The following is a 6,393-nucleotide window of genomic DNA, read 5'->3' as shown; positions in this document are numbered from 1 at the left end:
TATCAACACCAAGCACTCATTCAACTGCACCAAATTAACAGTACCATAATCTGTATGGTTAATGTTCAAACACACATGTGAAATCATATTGTCAAATGCATGCACATATACCACTAATATCTTTGCAGCAGCATTTGCCTGCCATTTTACACATTAAATTAGATTAAGCATGTGAAGCAGTTAGACATGCATCTCCATTTTCATGACACTGAGAATGGTAGCAGAAAACAAAATCGACCAGGTTACAGACAGGCAGCAAAGTAAGCAAGCGAGCAAGCAAAACCCTGCAGCTCACTGTTGCAAATGCCATCATCCTTCTTGTGGGTGTAGCGGCCGGCCTCGGGCATCATCGCGGCCAGGAGGAACCCGCCGCCAGAGCAGACAAGGGCGTGGGGCCGGAGCGCTCCAACTCCAAGGCGGCCACGCGCGGGGCGGGGGCTCCTCCAATGGAGCGCGCGGGGCGACGGAGCCATGCGCGCCTGGACTCCATGTCTGAAGGAGCATGGAACGCGGTGTCAGCATTCCCCTTCTGCCTCTCACTGCCAATTGGTGCCTGCCAAATAAATTCAAATCCTTGAGTTGACAGTTACCCATGTTGCTCAGTTTCTTGGTTCAAACAAGCTATGGTAAAACCATCTGAACTATGTAAGCTCAACCTTTAACAGATACATCTCCCAGACTAACCAAGGATTTGAGTTCTTATTTCAGCCAGATTATCTAACCAAGGTAGCTGCAGTGGTTCAGTTTAATCTTGAACCAGTTAACAGTTGCAATGTAGTCTTTCAGTAAGTAGAAGCTAGTGAAGTACAACAATGAGCAATCACCTCCATGGCTACCACATTCCATAATACTAGTTGCTTTACGGAGATGCTGGTGTAGCTAATCTCTGGTGGAAGCATTACACCTCAAAGGATACTTCAGCAAACAGAGACCACACTTTACATTTGAATCAGCGGGAATTTTAACACATATACAGGTACTCATATTTGACATAGTTTATTATCTCCAGATGAAAAACCCTTTTCCTGGATGTTTATGTACAAGGACAACACAATTCTAGTAGACTTACTGAGATAATCATCGCTAGATATGGAATTACTTTGATCGATCTGCTTGTTCAAGGCGAGGCAGTTGAGGAAGGCCGTCATCTCCAGCATGCACGGCTTAACGACGCCGCCAAACTTCTTTGAGTTTATGTACAGCCCAGCTTTCCGACCCATCCTGCCATATCACTTACAAGTGTGAATTTTTATGCAGTAGCAAAGGCTGACTACTCAGTGACCACTCACAGTCAGTACTCTGTCTATAACAAATGCCTACATGAGCAACACGATAATGCGTGGGCAAACAGGCAATGCGAGAGAAATGAATCATCTGAACAAACATCTGGAGAAAAGAGCATGGCATGTGGTGATGTTTTACTAGCTAGTGTAGCGTAGGAGCAACAGAGTTCCTCCAACAACCGTGAAGTGCGAAATTTTCTTTCAAAGAAACAGTGTGGCACTGCCTAATCTGGGAGAAACCGAGTTCCTTCAATAACCATGAACCGCGAAATCTCCCTTTCAAAGAAACAAAGTAGGTATTATATATGCCACGCAAAGATGCACCGAATTTGTTGGCCATCACGGCAGTAGAACAGCGGGCACCACATCATCTAAGGAACAAACACGTCATCAGACAGAAACAGCGGCGTGTGCTCATCTATCCCTGCGCTACCGTTTGGTGAAACGTGACTTATGCTGAGACGAATCTAGTAGTCGAAAAGGTTGTGTGCGTGCGCCCGGAGCAGGGGCGGATCTAGTAGTCAAAAGAAAATCACAACAGATGGATGGTACGTATTTCTGTTACCTTGCCTTGATCTGACCGCCGCTGCAGATTCACCACGCCGGACCGGAGTCAACCTGCGATAATGGGAGGGAAAGGGTTAGGATTTTTGGCGTTGCTGCTCTAGGGGGTTCAGAGGAGAGAGGCGACACGGAGGAGAGGGAGGGGGGACGGGATGTGGTGGGGGTGGCGGGAGGGAGCACAGGCTAGTGGGGGAAGATGTGAGCGGGGCGAAGCTTACCTGCGCCGTCATCTGGTCGCCGAGGTTTCTCCGCCGCCGTGCCGCTCTCCCGCACCGCTTGGGATCATAGTGCGCGGGTCGGCCCGGATCGCCATCGACCGGATCTCGGCCACCGCCGGGGGCGTGAGCGCGAGCAGGGCAAGGGCGAGGGCGGCCAGGAGTGCCGCGGCGTGCGGCGGTGCGGCGGCGGCCATCGAGGTAGTTGGTGCGATCTTGGTGGAGGGGACGGGGAGAGGGCGGAGACAGTGAGATTTGGGATTTGGTGGGCACGCGGTCGCGTGATTTGTCGGTAAAGGCAGGCGACGGGCTAAGGGCTCCTCGCCATCGACGGGCTAAGGGTCGGCCAAGGCGCGGGGGCGGCGGCGGCTAGGGTTTCGGCGAGCGGGTGCGGGTGCGGGATTGGAACGGTGGTGAGTGTGTTGGAAATATGCCCTAGAGGCAATAATAAATGGTTATTATTATATTTCTTTGTTCATGGTAATTGTCTATTGTTCATGCTATAATTGTATTGTCCGGAAATCGTAATACATGTGTGAATACATAGACCACAACGTGTCCCTAGTAAGCCTCTAGTTGACTAGCTCGTTGATCAACAGATAGTCATGGTTTCCTGACTATAGACATTGGATGTCATTGATAACGGGATCACATCATTAGGAGAATGATGTGATGGACAAGACCCAATCCTAAAGCATAGCATAAAAGATCGTGTAGTTTCGTTTGCTAGAGCTTTTCCAATGTCAAGTATCTTTTCCTTAGACCATGAGATCGTGCAACTCCCGGATACCGTAGGAGTGCTTTGGGTGTGCCAAACGTCACAACGTAACTGGGTGACTATAAAGGTGCACTACGGGTATCTCCGAAAGTGTCTGTTGGGTTGGCACGGATTGAGAATGGGATTTGTCACTCCGTGTGACGGAGAGGTATCTCTGGGCCCACTCGATAATGCATCATCATAATGAGCTCAATGTGACTAAGCCGTTAGTCACAGGATCATGCATTGCGGTACGAGTAAAGAGACTTGCCGGTAACGAGATTGAACAAGGTATTGGGATACCGACGATCGAATCTCGGGCAAGTAACATACCGATTGACAAAGGGAATTGTATACGGGATTGATTGAATCCTCGACATCGTGGTTCATCCGATGAGATCATCGTGGAACATGTGGGAGCCAACATTGGTATCCAGATCCCGCTGTTGGTTATTGATCGGAGAGGCGTCTCGGTCATGTCTGCATGTCTCCCGAACCCGTAGGGTCTACACACTTAAGGTTCGGTGACGCTAGGGTTGTAGAGATATGTGTATGCAGAAACCCGAAAGTTGTTCGGAGTCCCGGATGAGATCCCGGACGTCACGAGGAGTTTCGGAATGGTCCGGAGGTGAAGAATTATATATAGGAAGTCCAGTTTCGGCCACCGGGAAAGTTTCGGGGGTTATCGGTATTGTACCGGGACCACCGGAAGGGTCCCGGGGGTCCACCGGGTGGGGCCACCTATCCCGGAGGGCCCCGTGGGCTGAAGAGGGAAGGGAACCAGCCCTTAGTGGGCTGGGGCGCCCCCCTTGGGCCTCCCCCTGCGCCTAGGGTTGGAAACCCTAGGGGTGGGGGGCGCCCCCCTTTGGCTTGTGGGGGAAGCCACCCCCTTCCCCCCCCTTGGCCGCCGTCCCCCTTGGAGATCTGATCTCCCAAGGGCTGGCGCCCCCCCAGGGGTCCTATAAATAGTGGGGGGAGGGAGGGCAGCAACACACCAGCCCCTGGCGCCTCCTTCTCCCCCTGCTACACCTCTCCTTCTCGCAGAAGCTCGGCGAAGCCCTGCCGAGACCCGCTACATCCACCACCACGCCGTCGTGCTGCTGGATCTCCATCAACCTCTCCATCCCCTTGCTGGATCAAGAAGGAGGAGACGTCGCTGCACCGTACGTGTGTTGAACGCGGAGGTGCTGTCCGTTCGGCACTCGGTCATCGGTGATTTGAATCACGGCGAGTACGACTCCGTCATCCACGTTCATTGGAACGCTTCCGCTCGCGATCTATAAGGGTATGTAGATGCACTCCTTTCCCCTCGTTGCTAGTATACTCCATAGATGCATCTTGGTGAGCGTAGGAAAATTTTAAAATTATGCTACGATTCCCATCAGAGTGCGTGCGTGGGGATTGGAACGGTGGTGAGTGGGTGCATGGGGTCTGCAGGTACGGTGGGGAGTGGGGGCGTGGGTGAGAGGGTGAGGGGTGAGGGCTGCCGTTGGATTCGGGAGCATCCGACGGTGTCTGAGGCATGATCCGCGTGATATGCTCCTGGACCAATCAAAACACAGCAAGCAATTTGAAGACTTTATGACCATCTAAATTGGTCGTAATCGATTAAAGATAAGTTATTTCATGAAAACTTCATTTTTCATTTTTTTTTGAGTGCTCAAAATGAGTTTTTTTTGTAAAGGATCAACCAAATATTTGTTCAAATAATCTCATATTGTGTACAAGGATGCATCTTTGAATGACAAACAATGTTGCCTAAGGGAGTTTTCATTTTCTTTGGACGAAAAATCAATTTTCCATTTTTTGAGTGCCCAAAATGAGTTTTTTTTGTGAAGGACCTACCATATATTTGTTGCAAAATTGGATCAAATCAATTTTATAAAATACTAGGCCATATTTAATGCACAATTGACCAAATGGTTGGGTGTAAAAAGTTTTGATCTACCTCTGATGAAAAAGAGAAATTTCCACCGATTCAGCAGGAAGCGGGTCAAATTTGAACTGCAACTGCCTCATAGTTTGCTCTTTATTTTTTCAGAAAATCAATTCTAGGTACATAAGTATCTATTTAATCAGAGAAACATCAAAAGTTTTCCAAGATTCAACCACTAGCTAGGAACGGTCAAGCCCGCCGTTTTGACTGCATTTTGAAACGGGCATAAAAAATTCAAAAAAATTCAAAAAATTGGAAAGCCTTCGTATTGTGTCATTATATGTGATCAAGTTTTCAGGAAAAATAATAAAATTGTAATACGTAAATTATTTTAAAAATGTGTTCTCAAAAATGAGCTGTCATGCGTGAAGATTCATGGCTTTCAAGCCAAATGATCAATCTTATGGCCACATTCATGGCATAGTTTGTACAAATGATCTCATATTGTGCACAAGGGTGCATCTTGGAATGGCAAACAATGTTGCCTAAGGGAGTTTTCACTTCCATTGCACATAAGAGCCATTTTCCATTTTTCGAGTGCCCCAAATGAGTTTTTTTTGTGAAGGACCTACCAAATAAATCTTGCAAAATTGGACCAAATCATTTTTCTAAAATACTATGCCATATTTAATGCACAATTGACCAAATGGTTGGGTGTAAAAAGTTTTGATCCACCTCTGGTGAAAAATACAAATTTCTGCCGATTCAGTTGTAAGCGGGTCAAATTTGAACTGCAGCTGCCTCATAGTTTGCTCTTTATTTTTTCCAAAAATCATTTCTAGGTACATAAGTATCTATTTAATCAGAGAAACATCAAAATTTTTCCAAGATTCAACAACTAGCTAGGAACGGTCAAGCCCGCCGTTTTGACCGCATTTCGAAACGGGCATAAAAAATTCAAAAAAATCAAAAAATTGGAAAACCTTCGCATTGTGTCATTATATGTGACCAAGTTTCCAGGAAAAATAATAAACTTGTAATACAGAAATTATTTTAAAAAAGTGTTCTAAAAAATGAGCTATGCGTGAAGATTCATGGGTTTCAATCCAAATGATCAATCTTATGGCCACATTCATGGCATAGTTTTTTCAAATGATCTCATATTGTGCACAAGGGTGCATCTTGGAATGGCAAACAATGTTGCCTAAGGAAGTTTTCATGTTCTTTGCATGGAAAAATTCATTTTCCATTTTCCGAGTGCCTGAAATGAGTTTTTTTTGTGAAGGACCTACCATATATTTGTTGCAAAATTGGACCAAATCAATTTTATAAAATACTAGTCCATATTTAATGCACAATTGACAAAATGGTTGGGTGTCAAAAGTTTTGATCCACCTCTGATGAAAAAGACAAATTCCCGCCGATTCAACAGGAAGCGGGTCAAATTTGAACTGCAACTGCCTCATAGTTTGCTATTTATTTTTTCCAAAAATCATTTATAGTTACATAAGTACCTATTTTAATCATAAATACATGGTTTGGTGGCGATACGTCGAGGTTTGAACGGTGGCCGAGGGCCCCAACTCTAGAGCGCGTAAACTCGCGTGCCCGCCGCGTGGTCACCGCGTGACTGTGCCATTGCCATGTGTCCTGGGCGGCCTAGGCATGTCTAGTGGGTTGGGCACTCCCCAGGTAGGT

General features: G+C 46.8%; 1 long non-coding RNA gene across 2 annotated transcripts; it reads right to left on the bottom strand.

The window, feature by feature from the left end:
• LOC123493839 (uncharacterized) lies at positions 1-2,479 on the bottom strand. 2 transcript variants are annotated; one of them, XR_006663226.2, is made up of 4 exons: positions 2,066-2,479; positions 1,849-1,901; positions 1,070-1,221; positions 1-553 (listed from the first exon to the last, which is right to left on the bottom strand). It is a non-coding gene; the product is annotated as an uncharacterized lncRNA (long non-coding RNA). The 2 variants fall into 2 exon arrangements; XR_012183570.1 differs by having other exon boundaries at positions 1,100-1,221.
• Between the last annotated feature and the right edge of the window lie 3,914 nt (positions 2,480-6,393).

The sequence above is a fragment of the Aegilops tauschii genome, chromosome 5 (genome assembly GCF_002575655.3).
Source record: "Aegilops tauschii subsp. strangulata cultivar AL8/78 chromosome 5, Aet v6.0, whole genome shotgun sequence".
NCBI classification, from domain to species: domain Eukaryota; kingdom Viridiplantae; phylum Streptophyta; class Magnoliopsida; order Poales; family Poaceae; genus Aegilops; species Aegilops tauschii.
The sequence above is the reverse complement of the archived record's forward strand: the minus strand, read 5'-3'. Positions and strand labels throughout refer to the sequence as shown.